This window comes from Podarcis pityusensis, assembly GCF_964106645.2.
Source record: "Podarcis pityusensis genome assembly, chromosome: 6".
In the NCBI taxonomy this organism is placed as follows: Eukaryota; Metazoa; Chordata; class Lepidosauria; order Squamata; family Lacertidae; genus Podarcis; species Podarcis pityusensis.
This window is the reverse complement of record NC_138030.1, coordinates 33,456,613-33,478,996: the sequence shown is the minus strand read 5'-3', so window position 1 is coordinate 33,478,996 and position 22,384 is coordinate 33,456,613. Positions and strand designations below refer to the sequence as shown.

The following is a 22,384-nucleotide window of genomic DNA, read 5'->3' as shown; positions in this document are numbered from 1 at the left end:
TTCTGGTGCTCAATAAAGGTTCAGCCAAGTATACGGATCAGGGATACGGAGATATATATACACAGTTTTTTTGAAATAAATTGAGGAACTGTGCTTGCACAAGTGTAGAAGGTCCTACATTATTTCTGCCATCGCTTATGGTGTGTGGTTAGAGTAACTGAGGGGAGGGGTGAACAGAATATTGACGAGTACTATTGTGTAAGTATGCCCATGTGTATTTACAGACAAGATAGCAATTCCTGGTTTAGGCAACATTGTTACACAAATGTACTGTACTTTCCTGTGTAAAAAGACTATGTTTGTTTCCTTTAAAATCATGCTAAAAAGTGGGGGTCGTCTTATACATGGGTAGTGCATAGGGTGGACATTTGATTGGTTACTGCCACGGCTGTCAGCAGCTATTGTGCGTGTTATTGGTTGCTGCGTCAATAGATGGTGTTGAGTGGCTGATGTTCCAGTGCTTGGGCAGGCAATTTGCAGCTCCTGGGACAGACGGGAGATGATGGACAGATGGGAAGCGGATTGAAGTGGATTGACTGACACGTGCGGGTGAGCAATTTTCGGCAATCCCCCCTAAAAAAGCTCCACAACTCTTAAATTTGAGTCCCCCAAAATAGGGTAATCTTATACACTGGGGCATCTTATAGACGGAAAAGTATGGTATGTACAATTGAAAAAAGAAGAAGAGGAGTTTGGATTTGATATCCCACTTTATCACTACCCTAGGGAGTCTCAAAGCGGCTAACATTCTCCTTTCCCTTCCTCTCCCACAACAAACACTCTGTGAGGTGAGTGAGGCTGAGAGACTTCAGAGAAGTGTGACTAGCCCAAGGTCACCCAGCAGCTGCATGTGGAGGAGCGGGGAAGCGAACCCGGTTCAACAGATTACAAGTCTATCGCTCTTAACCACTACACCACACTGAACATAAGCACTCCATGAAAAACAAGTCCAATGCGTTTCCCTTCCTATGTGTTAACAACTGATGGACCATTCTACCCAATGTGACCAGTACAAGAAACACTGCTGTCACTATAATGGTCTACATTATAACTTTAGAAATAATACCAGCATACAGCTAAATATGATGGGCTATGTGGTGGTGCGATTGCCCAGGATCACTTTAGAAGGAATGAAATACAAGAGGGAAAAGGCACTCGATGTAGCAATAAAGGTGGTGGTTGTGGCAAGAACAGACATAAGAAATGATAGGATTAAAAGAGTTTGAGGATGGATTTCAGATTCCCAGACATCACTATTTTCTTTTTTTAATCCATTTTGTATTAGGACATCACTACTTTCCAGGTAAAACTTAAACCGTGAGGACATATAGCATTCTAAGCCATGGTTTGGCTTAGAATGCTATATATTTGGATCTGGGCTTATGATTTAGCTCAGTCTGGGCAAACTGAACTGTGAGCTATAAGTTATGGTTTGTCTGGCGAGTACAAAAGCACAAGTCTGGATTTGAACATGGTTTAACTCAGCTCAGCCCAGCCCAGCAGCAAAGTGATCAGGGAGGAACAAAGTGGCTGTGATCTCTTTTCTAGGATCTCCTCTCACCGTTTGCTCTAGACCAGGGGTCTGCAACCCGCGGCTCCGGAGCCGCATGTGGCTGACACCTTTGCCGCGGCTCCGGGGTGGATACTAGCGAGGGGAGGAGGCGCATTGTGCGCCCTGACACTCCCCACTGTGGCGGGTGCTGTACTGGCTGTGACGTCGCATGGGGGCGATGCGTGCGTTAGTTCTGCGGCTCCCAGGTTTTTTTTCTTCGGAAACGGGTCCAAGTGGCTCTTTTTGTCTTAAAGGTTGCAGACCCCTGCTCTAGACCATGGCTCGCCTTAGTATAACATGCAAACTGGGTCAATAGTTTAAAGTTTAAGTGTGAAAACACTGACAGTAACAAACTCTTGCAATTTTTGCTGGCTGCAATGGACTAGCAAGGTCACCTCTCCGGAAATATCTCTTCTATGCATAGTAGCTGGAATGTTGCAAATATATAGGCCAAAATCAAAGCATTTGTACAGGGTGCATAAATTATAGGGGTAAAATTCAAAGGCCTGAATGAGTCACCTACAGAACAATCCTAACCACGCTTACTCAGAAGTAAGTCTTACTGATTTCAACAGGGCTTACTCCCAGGTAAGTGAGATAAGGATTGCAGCCTTAGTTGGCAGTTGTATCTCTGTTCATCTAGTAAACAGCATCACGTGACTCTGTCTTAATATCTACTTTATCTTTGCTCTGAGATGAGATAAAACCACATTCCTTCCTTCTAAGGTTTATAGGGCAACAATGAATTTAAATTTATGGTCATATATTCTGTAGTCCCTCTTGTGCTTAGCTGTACAGCTAAAGATGCACATAGCTATATATGTGCTGAGCTATGCCGCACGCTGCTCTTTTACCAAGGTGGTCCAAGTGCCACTGCTGTAAAGTGTTTCTACAAGAATGTGTTATTTATTTAGAACAACACAGCACAGCAGCAAGGGCGGGTGCATTTTTCTGCTTTACAGATTGCTGGGTGTGGATAATTAAGATATTAAGCATTCCGCCTCTACATTTCCAGCACCCAGCCCAGACAGACTCTATAGCAAGAATAGCGGGTGACCTGATTGGCAGACAGTATGCTCTGTTTCTGAGAATCATATTGAAAATCAGGCTCCAAGCATTGCTGGGACTTTGGTGGCATTGGAAGCCAAGTTCATCTGGTGAGAAAATGATGGTAAAGAGAATCAGCCTTAAGGGGAATCTCATAAAAGTGAGCAGTAAAAAAGGAGAATGTTGATTCTGGAAACCCCAACACTGTGAAACAGTGCCGCTAAGAAACAAAGACAGGCTTCCAATACCCATTAATAATGTTTCTAAATTTTATGGTCACACAACACGCGCGCACACGCAGAGAGAGAGAGACAGAGAGAGCGCTAGATAGATAAAAAGAGTATACACATTTCTAATGACCAGCAGCTGTATTTGACACCCCATCACCTCTAAGGGCACTACCATTCTGTTAATGGTCTGCCACAGGGGCAAGCAGTTGTCTTTGACAATCCCAAGTGCTAACAGGGTGACACAGCCACTGCTGAACTACTCTGACAGAAGAGATAGTGCAATCCAAATTCGATACCCAAGACAAAAATGACCTCCGCAGAACAAACAGTTCTAAAATTAGCACTGTTAAGGCCCAGCATGCCAGGGGGCCTATCAAAACAGTGAAAGGGAATGAGTTAATGGCCACATTCCAGACCTGCAGAAAATGCCTCCTTGCACTAAGAGCAGAGGGCTTGTGTACAATTCTTCAGGCAAGAAGAGAAATGCACCTGCAGTACTGGAGGGATAGGGTACATCTAAGGAGCTGGGCACGGAGCCAGGTAGTTTTGGCAACCACATAGCAGTAAAGGAAACAGAGAGACAAACAATTCTTCTGTTCTGGATTCCAGATAGCTGTATGGTCACAAGCACATGGAGTAAGCATATGAAAGGCATGAAAACAAACACAAACAATCTGCTTGCAAAACTAGTTCAGAAGATGATTCAGTCTAGATAACTAGTATTTTGCATTGCTGGGAGCATTTAAGCTTTGGTAAAAGTTCAAAAATACCTTGATTTTTTAAAAAAGCGAATTAAAAAGACATGATTCAACTATACCAATGTATCCTCAGGCCAGATTAAGTCTGTATCTCTTGTAATGAGAGTTGTTCTCTCTGTGACTGCAAGATTTGTTGCGATCTGCCCTGTGTAAGTATCTCCTCCAATATTTAAAATAAATCACTCGGTGCCAGAATATACTAGTGGAAAATGCATGGATTTTATGATCGCCTGAGCAGTAGGTTGAACTGAGAGGTTTCTCAGCCATTCTGACCCCAGTACAGACAAGGCACTGCAGGACACATGGTCAAAAGTCAGTTTAGGTCAAGAACCATGTGGGCTGGCCTGAAAGTGAGGGTCATCAAAATGTGTGCTGCCTGAGGAGGTCACTTAAGGTCAATCTGAATAAGCAAAAGCTGCAGCATTATACTACAGCATCCTAAAGGAGCGATAGGTCATCTAGAGAAAACATGGGAAGAGTGATCAAATCAGATCCAGGGATGAAGGAGCTTCAGGCTGCTCTACAAGGTCTTATTCAGACAAGCATGAATGTTCTAAGACATGTTGCTGAACTCCAGCTTCCACCAGCCCCAACTAGCAGGGCCAAGAGAGAGGTATAATGGGAGTTGTAGTCCATCAGAATATGGAGCCACAGGTTTCCCACCTGTGCATTAAATCATTATGTTTCTGTATTCACCCATATCTGTGCAGGGCTAAAAAGAATACTTCTAACTATATCCCATTTTTAAACTGCCTGGATAACTTGCTGCTGTGGTGAGGAACGTCAAATCTGATAACATGCCTTGTCCTCATTTATTTCTTAAGTTTACATCCTGCCTTTGCATGAGAATGTGCCCACAATAAAATAAATACTAATGGACAACTCCAAAATTATGAAATATATCACAATATATTATGGAGCATTTTAAACAGGAGTTTCTTCCATGTGGAAACTGGCAATACTAGTTAGCAAGGACTTGAGCAGCTGGATACCCTGGAATATGTACTGAGGCCAAGGAGTCACTGAACTATTATCGCACATGGACAAAAGCCACTCAGTTCAAAAAGGTGAGGGCAATGAATCATCAGGGTGGAGCTGAGGTTGTGGTAACATGGGTATTATTTCTAATCAGGCTCCTTCTATGACCATATAATTTTTTTTTAATTATACAATTATTTTAACTTGCAGGGAATGAGTTAAATTAAATTAAAATATTTAATCACATGGTTATAAAAGCCTGCAGGCTACAGACAGGAACTACCTATTATTGAAATTGTCTGAAGAGGTCTATTTTTTTCCTTTTAAAGTATTCTCTTGAACACAAATCACCCCTTTCCACATAGAAGGCTTTTCCCTCCTTGTTGCCAGCTTTCTCTTACAGGAAAACTGGAGGCACTGACTTGAGTAGCTGTAGGCTCAGGCATGGCAAGTTTTATAATGCCCACTTTCTTCCTCTTAAACAACGTGACTACTAAGCACCCTTTTTACCTTCTGGCCAATTATGAAGTCACAACTACCTCCTATTCTGCAACCCCTTTTGCACCCCAACTTTCATCCTCAACCCCATGTTCTTGGGGCATGCACACACGTGCACACACACACACACACACACTCTTTGTAAGTTTTTTTTTGGAAAAAGTTCATTGGAAAAATATTACTGCTTTGACACTAATTTTCATTTCAAAGACTCACATTAGTTGAGAGGTATGTACAAACTCACTCAACCCAGCATGCACCATATAGTGACAATGAATCGTGGTGATCAAGAAGAAAACTCCAAAACCTAACTTCACGACAAACAGTATGTCTCCTTCATAGTAGAGGCATTCCCTCTTTTGTTTGGTTACTTCAAGGAGATTCTTTCCTGTTTTTAAATGAGAGAGGTCTGTTACCCATATGAGGGGGTTGCTTTTTCTACTAAATGAATTCTTTCTTTGTTGCCTCATGTTACAACTCTGAAATACACTTGCTGTGTTGGAAAAAAGGTAACAGGGAAAATCTAATGAAAGCTTGAATTACATGTTACTTTACATTTTACTCACTGTGTACATCAAACAGATAAAGAGATCCAAATCTCAGTAGCATTTACTCTGGGCAATGAATACTTTGGGTTAGGCCTTTGTCACATATTTTAAAATGGCGCACCAGTTTTAGAGTGTGCAATCAAGGGTAGCTATTTTATTGTAAATTATAATTGCTGAAGGATTAATTTAGCAGGTCCTGACTTCACCCTGTTGTATAACCTGCAGCCACATATTTTAGTCGATACATTCCTCCAAATATAAGATGATAAATAATGACCTCAAACAACCCTCTTATTTGTCTATATGCTCAACTTTTAATTGTATATGGTAAATAACTGAGCACTCATAAGTCACTATTGGGAAACATCAGATTTGAATGTTCATTCAGATATGACATACAGTAGAGTTAAAATCCCACAGTCACTCAACAGTTAAAATTGTATGTATGGGACACTTTCATATTAAGCAAATATTGAAATTTCTACTTTATCTTGTTGACTTAAAGCTACAATAAATGTGAATATTTGCGTGTATTGCCCCATTTAAATACTTAAGCCATATGCAGGTGCTAATCTACTCACAGGAAGCAAACAAAAGAGAATGCTGGAGAGAACTTGAAGTGGTGTATATCCAAAAATGGAAGTGAGATGCTGTAGAAGAAGAAGAAGAAGAAGAAGAAGATACTCATAAGTCCAAAAGATTCCATTCACTTTCTAAGATTGGCACAGAAGTTTAGAACTAGTTGTGTTCAGTCTAGGAATCACAGAATCATAAAATTGTACAGCTGGAAGGGACCCCAAAGGGTCATCTACTCCAACCCCATAAAATGCAGGAATCTCAACTAAAAGTACATGTTGTTTCTGGCATCTGTCTATCTCGAGTACACTGGAGTACACCTCCAGGGGTGAAGTCACATTGCTGCATTAGGAGCATTGAAGTGACCTCCCTGAGGTGCAAGCCTGAGCAGTGTGTATGGAGACCCACCCCCTTTCAGCCACACAGTGCATTCATTGTGGGGCTTTGCTGATTTCCACTTCTGAAATGTTCCATAAGACAAGGAAAAGTCAAATGCTGGATTTCTACCTATATGTATACAACCCAATCTAAACCTGCAGCAATTTCACAATGGAAAACACAGTGAAAACAAACAAGCATGTTATGAGTGGGTTACCTCCATCACCTAAGGTCCCCATTCTGGACCATTTCCTGCATCCTCCTAGTTACTTTGGAGGACCTTTATCTTACGCATACCATGCTTATTACTTTCTCTGTGAAACAGCCAAGCACAAATGTGTACCCTTCCCTGCTGCAAAAAGATGGCATTATGTAAGTGCTAACTACTCTATTGTGAGGTCATGACATAGCCCAGGAGAACCTCTTTGTTTCTCCAACACAGTTAGTTCATTCACAAAGGCTTCCAGCTGTGTTAGCTAAAGTCTAATCAGAAACCAAGAGGGAGCCCAATCAAGCCAGAAATACCTTTCCTTCTACACTGGATTCAGTGTGAAGGTGACAAGCCCAGAACAGGCCATCAGCTGTTGCCTGGTTCATGACTCCCAAAGAGGGGTGAAGCAAGGAAGGAAGCTAAGGAGAGAAAGGCTTGAATATAATCCATGTTTTGACAGGACCTTCTCAGTTCCTGGGAGAGAAAATGGAGAACAGGGGAGAGTGGGTGTTCTTATTTGCTGGAGGGAAGGCAGCTGTTATAGACCTCACAACAAAGTCAGTTTTCTTGCCCATGGAATACACTAATGAAAAGGGGATGGATGGATAACAATTAAAAAGGGAAGTGGAAGCTATGGACTTCTGGAGTAGCTTTTTCCTAGTCATTGGCTGACACCTTCCCTCACTGTCTTGTAGTAGAACAAGGATATTCTTTTATAATAATAATAATAATAATAATAATAATAATAATAATAATTCATTTATACCCCGCTCATCTGGCTGGGTTTCCCCAGCCACTCTAGGCAGCTTCCAACAAAATATTAAAATAGTGGTCTGTTAAACATTAAAAGCTTCCCTAAACAGGGCTGCCTTCAGATGACTTCTAAAAGGGTTTTCAGATTATTACAACAGTACAGTCCCTTATTCTCCTTCTCTCAATCATATACCCCATTTTAGCTACAGTATAGTTATAGATTTATATGGTGTAAACTGCCCTGTGGTCCTTGGATGAAGGGTGGTATATAAATTCTAATAATAATAATAATAATAATAATAATAGATTTATATGTGCTAAAATGCATATTCTAGATTTGCATTAGTCAATGTTAATCCCATGGAATTGGCATATGTGAAGAGTTATTTAACCCAGAACACCTTCCTAAATGGTGTATCAGCTACCCTGTTTAATCCTAGGCCATCAACACATGTAAAAGCTAATTTCCTAATGATCTGTTAGGAAGCCTACCTCCTTCAACTGAGAGTTTAAAAGACAATACCACAGTTTTAGAAAAGGTAGGTTGATGGTAATAAGCAGTATGCTGGAGAGAGAGATGTTGATATCTGTTCTTGAAAGCAATGCTGTGCTTATGAGAGGGACAGAAACTTCTTGGAATATTGATGCACTGACCTTCTTCCATAAGTAGGCTCAGGTTATAGAGATGTGTAAATAAACCATATAGTGTAAACAAACCACTATAGTATCCATTGTGCCTCATTTCTGAAGGAAACATAAACCCTAGTTAAGTACCAAGACCCCTGGAATCTTGTGCACTGCTCAGCAGAGGTTTTTATCTCTGCTATTCAGTTGTTTAGCATGCTGTACTAATCAGAGGGAGGGAAAGTAGCTATGGGTTGTAGTCTTAGGCCTGAGAAGGGGCAAATAAAGCCAAACACTTCCCACAAGACAGGGATCTTTTTAGTTCTGGCTTTATCTGGCCTATGTTCAGGCCTTTCAAAATGGAAAGGGATTTGACAGAATATAGTTTGCAAATGAACTTGCAAAGAATCATTTGAGAGGAGAGGTCACATTAAGGTTGAGGCTAATATGTAGTGTTATTTATGTGTTACAAATACTAACACAGGTTGTATCTACCTAAATAGTCTTTTAACACAGAACTGAAAAAGCAGTCACATTCCCCAGAACCTAAACAAATATTTAACAGTTAATAAGTGCTAGTCTGTCCTGAAATCAAATTGTGTAACTAGTGTTTTTCTCTCTGCCCTTCATGACCTGCAGAAACTTCCACAGATGATGGAGCTAATGTGTTTTCAGTTGCTTCAGATGGTGGGACATGAACCAATGGATTCAAATGACAAGTAAAAGTATTTAGAGTAAATATTAGGGGAAACGTCCTGGTGGCACAAGCTGACTGACAGTGGAACAGGCTGCCTCAGAAGGTGGTAGACTCTCCTTTGTTATAGTTGTTGTTTTTTAAAGCAGAGCCTGGATGACCACCTACCAGCAATGCTGTAGTAGTGAGTGTCTTGCATCAGTGGGGGAATTGGACTACATGATCTTTGAGGTCTCTTCCATCTTTGATTATGGTTCTATGAAAGAGAATAGAAAAAACAACAATCTGACTAAAGATGCATCTGCACAATAGTTTTGAAGGTTATCCAATGTGCATCAGATACCATAGTCCACAATCACAGAAGACTTCAGCTTGTTCTTGTCTGTGCATATCAAAGATAGGAGATTTGGGTGGATCATAGGATAAGGTCAAGAAGTTTGCAAGGCAGCATTCATGCTTATGGAATGAGAAAGAAGCTACCTGCCTCTTCCCAGTCTCAGCTTTGTCCTCTTTCCAAATCCACTTTGCAATGAAATTACTTTGCAGACATGTCCCGAGATACTATTATGTCACACAGCTGCATTGCAAAAAGAGGCTCTGAACACAACCAAGCTCCACCTCATAGAACACACTCTTCTTTGAATTCAGAGTGCAGGCTGGCCAGATAGTAGCTGATGTTACCATTTACTTTGTTTGGAAAGAAGGACTTGTATACTTTCAAACTGAACTAGGCTCTGGCCAGAAGTCAGAGCCTGAGATATGTTCATACTAATCTACAGGGAAGCCTGGAACTCTTCCTACTAACGGTTAAGGTCCACATGATGGGCAGGAAATACTGCAGGATTTGACATCATTAATAGCATTGCTCAAATGCAGAGCTTTAATAGTACAGAGTACTACTTGTAATTCATTGTGTGCCCAGAGTTAATGATATCACCTCCCTCAATGTGATATCATTAACTCTGGGGGAAACTACCTATTTACTTATATTGAAACAACAGTGTTGTCAATGGCAATAGTCCTAATATCCAGCTAGCATGAAAAAGAACTCCTATGAATAGTGGAAATTTCTAAGTAACAAAATGCAATGTTTTAAAAATTCAACAACTGTGTCCATCTTATGTCCCTGAGAACATAAATAACCTACAAAAGTCACAGTCCCAAATTGAAATAAGCTAAGGAAAGGTTTTCAGTTCTATGTCAAGAGACCACTTAGGGTTACTGTGACAAACCTATGACCACAAGTAGAAACAATATGATATAGCTCTGCTTTCTGCTTTCTCAAAACATGCTGGTATGCTTCTTGGAAACCCATAGGTGATATCCAATGTCATGTGAGCAGACTTCCCCATTCATTCTTCCATGGAATCCTCATGCCCTCCAATCTACTCCAGAGAGTCCTCCAACTTTCTGGCAAATATCTGGGAGATGCATAAATAAAAGTCCACTTTATTTGTGGATACAGTTGTGTACTATCCCTTGTTGTCTTTGATCATGGTAGCCAGGTTTACATATTACACAATTTACTTACTCTATTTTAAGGCAGATACGTGCTCACATTCCTATCAACAATATCATAGCAAGGACAAGTTGCTATTTGGCGTAACCAGGAATGAAATAAATAAAAGTAATAGACTCCAAATTATATTACTCCAAAGTTTTATAGCTAACACTTTCTGCTGAGCAGAGGGAACTCCCACTTTTGCTCAATGCAAAGTGACTCTAAGCTATCACATCAAATGTGCTGCCAGCAGAGCAAAAGTGATATGTATGATTCACTTACTTTGCTCCAGGCATTTAGGCTGAAGGAAGCTGATGCATAATTAAATAATCTTTTTTTTTTTTTGCTTCCCTCTGTATAGTAACAGCTTTACTTTTACATGGTTTCGTGCTTTGATGTAAAGTATGCAGTTTATCTAGACAGACCACAATTAAACATGTAGGAAATGCCTCACATGCTGATATGATGCCATATGTAATACAAGAAAGAATATCGCAACTACACAAATAGAACCCTGTAACAAATCAATGCAGTACTGAGAACTCCTTTTCAGGATTCTAGTCAGTCACACACTTACATATGGGATACTCCTATCCCCGTCCTCCACTTCTGTTTCCCAACTGATAGTCAATGTTCTGTGGCTACTGTTCAAGGTCAGTCCACTCTGAGTTATATTCTGATGGAATTACAAGCTTGGTGGATCAGGGAAATGCTGTGGATTTCAGTAAGCCTTTTGATTTCAGTAAGCCTCTTGACAAAGTCCCCCAGCATATTATTGCGAGGAAGTTGGTAAAATGTGGGTTGAACAAGGTATCTCTTAGGTGGCTTTGTAGCTGGTTGACTGACCAAACCCAAAAAGTACTCATTAATGGTTCTTCATCAGCATGGGAAAAAGAACATGGTGATATATTACTGTGCCAAAATACTGGTGGAAGAGACTTGGTACAATCATTTCCTCTGATTAGAAGCTGTTAATCACAAAAGAGTTCTCCAACTCCCGTCCCTCCAGCCTGACATAAAAGTCACCCCTACTTTCACGGGATGAAAGTGTGTCTGCAAAAAGTTAAGCCTATCTTCACAGTTTTTTAAAGGTCCCCAAAGCCAAATGGTCCCGAACTACTTTGTAGAGCTCTGCTTCAGTTGGGGCACTTCAGAGACACCCTGCTTTGGCCAACCCTCAAATCTGTCTAAAATGTCCCACTTCAATTTGGGATTCAGGGCTTGTCTGGGTCTGATGCACACTCCTACTATAAACTAACCTTCAGCCAGTATTGCTTGTAAGTGGCTAGGTTCATTTCTTAACTTGGCGGCCACATTCTAGGACAGTTGCAGTTTTCAATCGCTTTTCAAAGGCAGCTAAAACATAGTGTGTTGTTGTACTCATGTTTCTATAGTAGTTTTTTTTTTTTTTTAAAGCATTTAAGTGTCATTCTGATAATCAGTGATGTCAAGCTTGTCTGCCAATGCTTGCGATGAGCAAATGTGTTTCACAACTCAACAAACTGTTTGTAGATCACTTGCTGGCAGTCTGCAGACAGATGGATGGCAATATACCTGCTGATTCATCAATTAACTGGGCACAGCAAAAACTTTTCTATTCACAGTGATCCAGGAGGGCTCTTCTGTTTTTACTCTGTATGAGGTGAAGTATCTTATATTGTAAAGAAAACCCAAATCTATCATCAGAGATTGGTGATGGAGGAATTTAGCAAGTTCTTGCCATTCCTGAGAGGTGCTGAGTTTCATACTGGATCAGGAGCTAAATATAAATAGTCGACATGGCAGAGAACAAAGGACAGGTAGGCAGAGGGTATGTACCATTTTGGGTTGCACTTGAAAGTTCTATACAAATATGAGCTTACGATTAACTCATATTTGATGAAACTGAGCACTGTGGGGCTTCTGAGTAAGTCTGCATGTGACTAAGACTGCAATCCTATACATACTTACCTAGGAGTAAGGCCCACTAAACACAATGGAGCTTACTTCTGAGTAAACATGTGCAGGACTGTGCTGCATGTCCCATTCGAAACAATGGGAAAATTTAGTTGGGGAAAAACTTAGTTTAAATGTTTTCATTGGATTTTAGAAGTGACTCGTTTTAGTTGGATCAGAACCTCAAAGGGGTTGTGGAGGGAACCATGGTGGTATTTTTCTTATTAAAAGAGCTGTGATGGTAAAACAAAACAAATTAAGTTGCTTATTTTCTGACTAAGAGCATGAGCTGGAAACCGATCCTGCTTCCTGAGCCAGGCAAATAATAATATGCAAATATTTAATTATGATGATAATCTTATTGTCCTGGGGTAAATTGTGGGGGAGGGTGGGAATAACTAGAAATTTGATGCAATAAATATTTGAGTGGATTTGATAACGAAAACAAAGCATCTACAGGTATTTGCCTGCACAGCAAGTGAAAATCTACCTTTTCTAGAAGTATGGGCCAGATTTCAAACATTTTATAGTCAAACATAAATACAGCATTAATTTCATTACTCTTTGAGTGGTTTTCCTTTTTATCCGTTCATAATATCTATGGTGAAATGCCCTTTTGGGGTTCTTCACAAGTGCCACCCAGGTGCTGATACACCTTTTCTGGGGAAAGGTATCATAGAGGGTGGTCAGGGCATAGCTGCAGGCACTCTTGGATGAGACTGATTTTCTAGATTCATTTCAATCTGAATTCAGGCCTGTACATATATACAGGGAGAGAGATGGGGGAGTGTGACCCTGTTGATCTCTCAGTGACCTTTGATACCACTGACCACAGTATCCTACTGGATTGACTCTGTGAGATGGGAGTGCAGAATACTGTGTTGCACTGGCTCTGCTGCTCCTACCTACAGGACTGATTCGAGGGCATGGGCAATTGCCCTTTGACCTGCTGGGAGCTGTTTTGTAGGGTGCCACAGGGCAGCATAGCCATCATGGCTAGAAAACACTGATAGCCTGATCCTCCGTGAAATTGTCTAATCTTCTGTTAAAGTCATCCAAGTTGGTGGCTCTCACTGTCTCCTGTGGGAGCAAATTCCACAGTTTAACAATGCACTGTGTGAAGAAATACCATCTTTTGTCTGCACTTGCATTTGATTGGGAAGCTGCAGATAGTACAAAATACTGCTGCATGGTTGCTCTCTGGGGCATCTTATCAGGAACATGTGACACTTCTGTTGATAGTGATGCACTGGCTGCCAATCTGCTACTAAGCGAGGTTCAAGGTTATACTACCGGTGCATAAAGCCCTATGTAATTCTGAACAACAGAATCTGAGAAACTGCCCCAGTCATTTACATTTGTGGAGGAGCATCTGTTGATGGTGACATACACCTTTGCAGTAAGGCATGATGTGACCTTAGCACTGTGGCACCTGCTCTCTGTAATTCCCTTTCTTCAAAAGTGAAGCAACCCCAATATTGGTTAGTGTTTTCAATATCTGTTGAAAACTTTTCTTTTCTCAGAAGCCTTCTCAAATTAGATAGTTTTTAATTCTTGTTGATTTATATGTTTTAATACTATTTTATTACCTATGTTTTATATTCAGATATTTTCTGAATTCTGATAAATTCTGAAACAATTTATAAAAACCAGCACTGGTCCTGCCCTGCTGTGATACTAAAGTGTTTGGCCCTAGTAGGATTAAGGAGATTTTTGCTCCACTTCAGGCAGCAAAATGTCTTGGGCCAGCACTACATGTAATCCTTGCACTGTTATAAAAAGGTAAAGGACCCCTGACAGTTAAATTGAGTCGCGAATGACTCTGGGGTTGCAGCGCTCATCTCACTTTACAGGCCAAGGGAGCTGGCGTTTGTTCGCAGAGAGTTTTTCCGGGTCGTGTGGCCAGCATGACTTAAGCTGCTTCTGGCACAACCAGAGCAGTGCACGGAAATGCCGCTTACCTTCCCACCGGAGCGGTACCTATTTATCCACTTGCAATTTTGGTGTTCTTTCTAACTGCTAGGTTGGCAGGAGTTGGGACTGAGCAACGGGAGCTCACCCCGTCGCGGGGATTTGAACCACTGACCTTCTGATTGGCAAGCCCAAGAGGCTCAGTGGTTTAGAACTCAGCACCACCTGCATCCCATGGGTGCACTGTTATACCTTCCACTAAATATAGGTGAATGTGTAGGGGAAAGATCAGGACTCGGAACCTGCAGGCCATGTTTACAGTGAGGATGTGCACAAACATAGAATGTCAGCACAATGCGCAGTGATGTAGCTGCAGAGCAGCAATTAGGCAAAGCCTGATGGAAAATCCATATTCCAATCTACTACAAGTCAGTATTAATTAGACAGCAAAACAGATGGTCATGGTTACAGTCTGGTATCATTATATTGCCATGGCTATTCACTGTAAAAGCTTCATAAACATTTTTCCTCTTGTCTGGTCATTTTATATGCACTTTAAGGAATATTTAATAAGGCATTAAAACAAACTTCCCTCACTATTCTGGAATAATTGGTTCAAGATATATAACTGAACAGTCATGGTCTTATGCCAATTCCTCCATTATATATGGACTTGTCAGAATTCAAAAAAACACTAAAAGTGGTTCATGCTGTGTGAATAGACACACACGACCCCCAAATTAATTCTGCAAAAGCACAATATTAGCATTTAAAGGTTTCAGATTACACATTATATGTACTGTATGAAGGGCACCTTTAAGGAGCTCAGGGCAGCATGTATTCCATTTCCCCCCTCAAAGACATTGTGTGGTAAATTAGGCTGAGGGGTGTGTGAGGGAGAATGCAAAGAGAGTAAGTCAACACGGGTACAAAATGGCACTCTGATTCCCTCTTGTTAAGATTTCTGGGATGAGAGAGACAGATATGCCATATTCAATGCCATGTGGTCAGTTTAAGGGCTGATCAGGGAGTTGATTCCAGGTCTTATCCGCCTGATGTCAGCACTTTGCCTTCCAACAGCTATCAGAATGGAGTTGCCCTCTGCCCCCAACCCTACCCCTATGTGACTAGGAGCTTTGATGGGGACAAGTCCCATTGGCGCCAACGGGAACGTTTTTCTAAGGTCCTTAGTTACACTGGGGAGGGCAATTTCCATTCCGATTATGACACGTCTTGGGTGGGGTGGGAGAGTGAAAATTGTTTCTTTTTTAGACTCCTCAGTTCCTGTAATTAGTTCAGGAAAAACAAAATATGTTCCAAGGCATTGTATTACTGACACAAGACTTGCGATAGCACAAGATAAGATGCACGTTCCAACTGAGGCAGGGAAGAAATCCTGTTCACACTATTATCAGTGTCCTAGAGAGAGTGATTAGACATTCACTGCTGAAGGGGAAAGGACAGGTTGATGATACCTGAAGACTGACAACTGATTTTTACTTTATTTTTTAAATTAATATTTTCCAGATTGCCTTGTTTATAACAGAAAAGATTGGCCATTACATGTATTTTGCTATTTAAACTCGCATACTTTTGTAAATCAGTGAGAAACTAGGAAGCAGTTGATATGGAGGGGGCTGGAGATTATAAACACACAGACATTATAACCAGCTTGAAATAATTTTGACAGCCCTAAAGGAAGGAGCACAATGGCATCACTTAACTCCTATCACAAGCTGACTTCTATTTTTGGAAGAAACTAAGGTCCTACTGAGATACAGCTCTGATAATACAGGCTAGATCAGCAACTTGTAAATGGAATACTCTTTCCTTACATACTTTTGTGGCTTAAATTTTCATATGTTTTAGTAAAACCTGCCTATATTTTATAGGACTCAAAATACTAATACTAATGCCTGAGATGAAAAAGAAGGAAAGCATTGTCAAGAGCAGCCAAAGTTAGAGGGAGTTGGATTTGGGAAGCAGTAAGATACTTTTGTTGAGTATTTATAGAACATACTGTATTTTTCTGTGTATAAGACAGAGGGGGGATTGTGCAATTAATGGCAGCAGCAAGCAGGAGATTGGCAGCGGCGATTGGTGGGTGATTGGTGGCTGCAGTAAGGCCTGCTGACGATTGGCTGTGGCTGTGGCAATTGGGCAGGCGATTGGCGGCTGTGGTGAGGCGGGTAGATGATTGGCGGCTGCAGCAAGTGGGCGGGTGGACTGTTGGTGACGGCGAGCAAGCAGACAATTGGTGGCCACTGCAAGGTGTGCGATCGGAAGTGGCTGTGGCAAGCAATTGGCAGTGGCGGGCAGGCGGGTGGGCGATTGGAGGAAGTGACCGCTCCCCCAGCTCCGAGGGCCTTCTGGTGGTTCCCTCCCTGCGAGAAGCGAGGTTACAGGGAACCAGGCAGAGGGCCTTCTCGGTAATGGCACCTGCCCTGTGGAACACCCTCCCATCAGATGTCAAGGAAATAAGCAATTATCTTACTTTTAAAAGACATCTGAAGGCAGCCTTGTTTAGGGAAGCTTTTAATGTTTAATGCTGTATTGTGTTTTTAATATTCGTTTAGGAGCCGCCCAGAGTGGCTATGGGCAGGGTATGTATGTATGTATGTATGTATGTATAAATAAATAAATAATAGTCCAGCACTGAAACCTAGTGCAAAACATAGCAGCTTTCATTGTCCTCTGCAGAGTTATACATCTCTGCAGTACTGAGTGGAAAAAAGTTAAAATACTTTAGGAATAACATAGCAACAAAAAAGCAAGTAAAATAACCTTAAGCCTCACATTGCTTGCCACAAAGACTACTGGAAGAGAACTTTTCTCTCTTGTGACTCATGATTTATTCTCAATGGAACAGGATTTCTGGAATGAGAAAACAGTAAGAGAAACAAGGGTGTATGACATAGGTGAAGAAGAAGATTGCCATAGAATGGAATGGAAAACTGGAAGGAAGCAGCTAATGGAGAAAGGAAAAGCAACATGGGAAGGGAGTATCTCTGTTTTGGACTAGCTCAGTGATACAAACTTGTTAGACATACACTACTGGAAAATTTTACTGCTTCATCTTGGTAACAGTACACAGGCCCACCCCCTTCCTAAGCCAGTAACTTCAAACAATACACAGAGGGGAAATCTTAATTTTGATGGCTTTTGGATCAGGCCTCAGGAAAATGACTACATGTCTGGGCTGCTGTTTTGTGGAGGAAAATTGGAAGAGGAGATCTGAGAAGCACTTCCCCTAAAGCAAAATCACATTCATACACTCTCTGCATGGCATGCCATCCTTAACTGATTGATCAACAATGTACGGCTAACAGGTTAATTTTGCAATGAAGTACAGGAATGGAAGCAACACAATAAATGCACCTCACAGCCCAACCTAGGGAAGGTCTTCTGCTTACGTACTGGGTCCTCCACAGGAGAACTTTATTGTGCAAACCTCCCAGGTGATTGTGCCTTTGGGTTTCACTTGTACCACTTCTTGGGAGGGGACCATGAACTGATACACACTTATGCAAGGGAGCTACTCCCATGCAGTTCCATGCCACTCAGATAATGTATGCACAGGATGCTTTAATGGAAGGGGAATAGGGCAAGCGCGTGCACCCCCAACATATGTGCTTTGGATGGGTAAGGGTGGGGTGTGTTTTTTTTTGTTTAAATCCCTACTGCTATTCATTGAAGTCTACTATCATAATCTTGTCTACATGCTGGCTGTGAGATATTTGTGGATTTGCCTATGCAGCTTTGCATTGTTGTCATAAACACAGTATTAGCACACTTTATCTCAGCCCCAAGCTATATTAACTGTTGTAAATTAGGTGTGATATTGTTATGGAATACAGTTCACACCACCAGTTGCCAACTTTTTTAAAAACAGGCACACTTCTGTGCCTTTAGCATGGCACATACCTGTGTGAAAGGTAACTGCAATTTATCACTCAGCTCATTCAAGAGTAATTACTTCTTATTCTTCAAGGGAAACATGTCAACAGTTCTTTATATTAGCTAAAAGTATTCTCCTGAACATTCACGTCAATAAATGTCATTCTTTATCCCAGAGTAAAATACTAAAGGCTGCAACATTGTTCAATCTGTCTGCCAAGTCATTTATAGACTCCAGTTTGAAATGCTGATTATTACATACAAAGTCTTTAAACCATTTGGGGGCAGATTATTTGATGGACTGTCTTCTTCCACATTAACATGTTCACAAACTGTATATTTCACCAGAGGCCTTGTCCTGTGGCCCACTGCGTTTAAGCTAATCCACAGTACACAGTACACTACACAACATTCTCAGTTGAATTACCCAGTTAATGGAACTCCCTCTCCAGGAGGCCAGATTGGTCCATTCTTTAATGACTGTACCTTGCAAGCTGCAAAATTATTCTTCTGTTTTGCCAGACCTTTAGTCTGGGCTGAGTTTCTGTTCCCCTGCAAGGATGTGTTTCATTGGTTCTAATTTTAGAAGTTACTACTTTTTATTAGTTATTGTCCTTTTGCATTTTATTGTTTGCTTTTAATGGATTACAAATTGCCTTAGGGGCCCATCTGAGGCAAAAGGCAGGGTGCAAATATTTAAGAGAAATAAATAAAATGAAATAACATAGGGGAAGAGGCTTGGAATCACATAAGTTGCCTCTCTGTTTGCCAGAAGAGCTGACCGCTTGATTAGAAGATGTGTGTCTCTTTGGGTAATGTTTCATTTCTTTGGATTGCTAATCAAAGCATGGCAAATACGACAAGAAAACAAGCATCACCAGACATATTATTAATAGCAGCCCCCAGTAAAATGCAATCCCCCAGTAAAATGCAATCCAATGAGTGGGAATGGTGGCAAAAGTTAAGAGCAGAGCTGGGGAACCTCTGTCCACCCTCCACCGATACTTGCAGCAATATAACTCCCATCATCCCTGACTATGCTGACTAGAGCTGATAAGAATTGAAGTCCAACAACTTCTGCAGGCTGAAAGGTTCCCCAGCCCTGGCTTATAGCATCTGATGAGAAGTGCTGTTACACAGTTATCAATAGCACTGCAGTTGAGATTAGGGCCTGAACGTCCCAATTCCTTACTGTTTCAGGTGGAGCTAGTAAAAGCACTTGTGTTTCTCCCAACGTTAAGTGAGATGCAGTAATAGTACAAGATGTCTACACCTACAGTATGATCGAAGGAAGCAGTGTCCCAGCTGCAAGAAGCCAAGTACTTAGGAATGAAGAATGTATGTAAATATTATAAAATCAGCTTTATAATAGCCATCATGGGAATGTGACTGGTCATGGTCTATTTGCGAATTTGGCTGTTTTGGCACTATGCTGGCTTACACGCAATACTACTCACATAACTTTAGCACACATCATCTCTACATCCTGCTATCAAATGTTGTAAATTAGACATGATGTCAGTAGGGACTGCATTATTTCTTTTTATAAGAGTTGCCATCGTTTTTTTTTCCTGGCCCCATGTCAATGCCTTTAATTTGCTAAGTGATGCTTTTCCCACCTCTTAACTCCATGCCAGCAAAAGCTTCACCAGGTACATTTCTAGGTATCATGTGGCTGTTAAAACAAAAACAAAAACAAAAACTACAACTGTGCCTTTAAGTGCCAGCCTTACGTGTCACAGACACTTCAGGAGAAACACGAGCAATCTCTCCAGTCCTATCCAAACTGAATATTTTTATCCAATGTGGCACACTCCTGGAGTTTACAGGAAGCCAGTTCCTTCTTTGAATGTGTTTTAGTGCACTAGCTTCTTTATTAACCCTGAAGAACCTCTTTCTTCTGAGTTGTTTGTATTTTTCAACTAGCTTCTCCCTGCTGGGCAATAATTTTGCATTTGTTGAAAATCCAATACAAACATACTCCCCCCCGCCCGACCCCACAACGGAAGAGAACAGCGCCCAAAAATGTTATAAATGAGCCACTGAGTCTTAATTCAGTTTGCTTTGGAAAGTGGCTTTTGTCTGGTTGGAGCACAATAAATTTTCAGGGCTGTGCATTTCCTGACATGTTAACTTCTAACTTGTCGGAGCAATAGCTCATAAATTAAACAGCAATGATATGAGGCAAACAGGATGATTGGAGCAACATAATATTATGACACTATTTCCTGCCTTCCCATCAATGGAAGAATAACCTTATTGCTAAAATGGGATAAACAAGCCAAACTGATGTGAAGTTTGTAATATACTTTAGTTCTGTGCAGCTGTTCCCCCCCCTTTAACTAGTAGATGCTACATGGGACCCTCAAGACAGATCAAGATTGTGGTGTGGGTGTGGGTGTGTGAAGGCTTTAACCCTTTGCCTTCACCACAGTCCCCCTGCAACCCCCATCCCATGCCTGCTACTCACAATGGGCATCAATTGGAACTTTTCTTCCATTGCAAATAGGAGGTAAAGCAGTCAATTCCAATCAGAATGACAACAAGGGCAGAGAACCAAAGTGCACCATGCTATTTCGCAGTCCCACTGTGCTGGCTACTAGCTGAAGAAAAAACAGCTCTGCACAACCAAACTGCATTACTATGTCTAGTTTTGCCCTACGATAACTTGCATTGATGGAATGCCATTAATTCAATGGGACTGCAACAGCATAAAAAGGGGCTGAGAATCACCATCTCTGTAATTTATATCACTGTAAGAAGATCATGCTGCATGACTTTCTCTGCACAATAGTTACTTAATTGCATCGCTGAAAGAGTGTCAAGGCAAGAGGTACATTATAGGAAAGATACTGAAAGTTAGAAGATTTGCTTGGGTTAGGACTTTGGTAAACCACAAATTCCCAAATGTTAAATTAGGACTGCAAGAATGACAGGAATGAATATGGGAGGCAATATATACAAGTAGAACAAAAATCAAAGGGGAGATAAGCTTTCCAGATGGAACAGACAGCGGGGTTCCTCTCAAATAGATAACATTATCTTGATTTGTCTCCTTGCTAAAACATTTTACTGGTGTAATGTATATTCTGCCTAAATGTGAACAATTAGAGATTCAACTAGCGATATACTTTGGCAATGCTGCCAAGCAGTTATGCATGTTACTTAACATTTTAATTGTCTAAAGTCACATTTTTGCCTTACGGTACTGAGACCACACATATGGAAATAATTTGGCTAGTAGTTACCAAACCCTCTGGTTCACAGGCAGTCCTGATGCAAGGCATTCTGCCCCACTGACCTGAACAGAGAGTGATCCTGACTTTTTATATTTATTAAAATGGCTTTGTCATTCACAGTATCATATTTCAAGGCAGATTTATTTTAAATGGATTCAATTACTATGGACTAGTGTACTAAAATAAACTGTCTGAGCCAACCATGACCTAATTTACACTTTTATAATTTGCTTAAAGTCTATAATCTATAAGACATGTAACTTGAAATTTCTCGGCATGGATTTTGCTTGTCTGATATTTACCAAATCTAGCTGAAGGAGAAGTTTCCCAAGTAACTGAAAAATATTTTCTGTCCTGTACTCATATGTGAAACTTTTTTAAATCGTTTCTGACAAGTTGTAACTTTAGTTCCCAAATATGTGCTGCATTATCTCTTGTTTTGAAGCAGGAGCCTCTGACTCCTAGAAGATATTGTTCCACACATGCTGGCCAGCCTTCCTCCTCTAAAGCTACACCTTTTTATCACTATGTCCAATCTTGAAAACTTGCACATGGCATTGCAAAGCTCAAGACTTTGCAACAGGGATTACAATAGCTTTTAATAAGTTAACTCTCTATTGATATGAAAACCCTATTACAAGTAGGTTCAACCGGAAATACAGTGATATTGAGTAGGATTGGGGAACCTACAGTGCAAATTGAATGTGAATGTTTTTTTTAAAAAAAAAAAACTTTCTATGACTGCATTCATGCACAGTGGGAATGTTCACATCATGGGTAGGCAAACTAAGGCCTGGGGCCAGGGCTGGCCCAATCGCCTTCTAAATCCGGCCCACGGACAGTCCGGGAATCAGCGTGTTTTTACATGAGTAGAATGTGTCCTTTTATTTAAAATGCATCTCTGGGTTATTTGTGGGGCCTGCCTGGTCTTTTTACATGAGTAGAATGTGTGCTTTTATTTAAAATGTATCTCTGGGTTATTTGTGGGGCATAGGAATTTGTTCATTTTTTCCCTTCAAAATATAGTCTGGCCGCCACAAGGTCTGAGGGACAG

General features: G+C 40.9%; 1 protein-coding gene across 3 annotated transcripts in view; it reads right to left on the bottom strand.

The window, feature by feature from the left end:
• The window catches only part of NGF (nerve growth factor), a 54,592-nt gene that overhangs the window by 20,136 nt on the left and 12,072 nt on the right, over positions 1–22,384 (bottom strand). The window contains exon 2 of one of the 3 annotated variants that reach the window (XM_081009919.1): positions 9,016–9,103. The exons of the other annotated variants lie outside the window; for them this stretch is intronic. The gene's annotated coding sequence lies outside the window, so the exon portion shown is untranslated. The remainder of the gene's footprint in view (positions 1–9,015; positions 9,104–22,384) is intronic. 3 annotated transcript variants of the gene reach the window in all.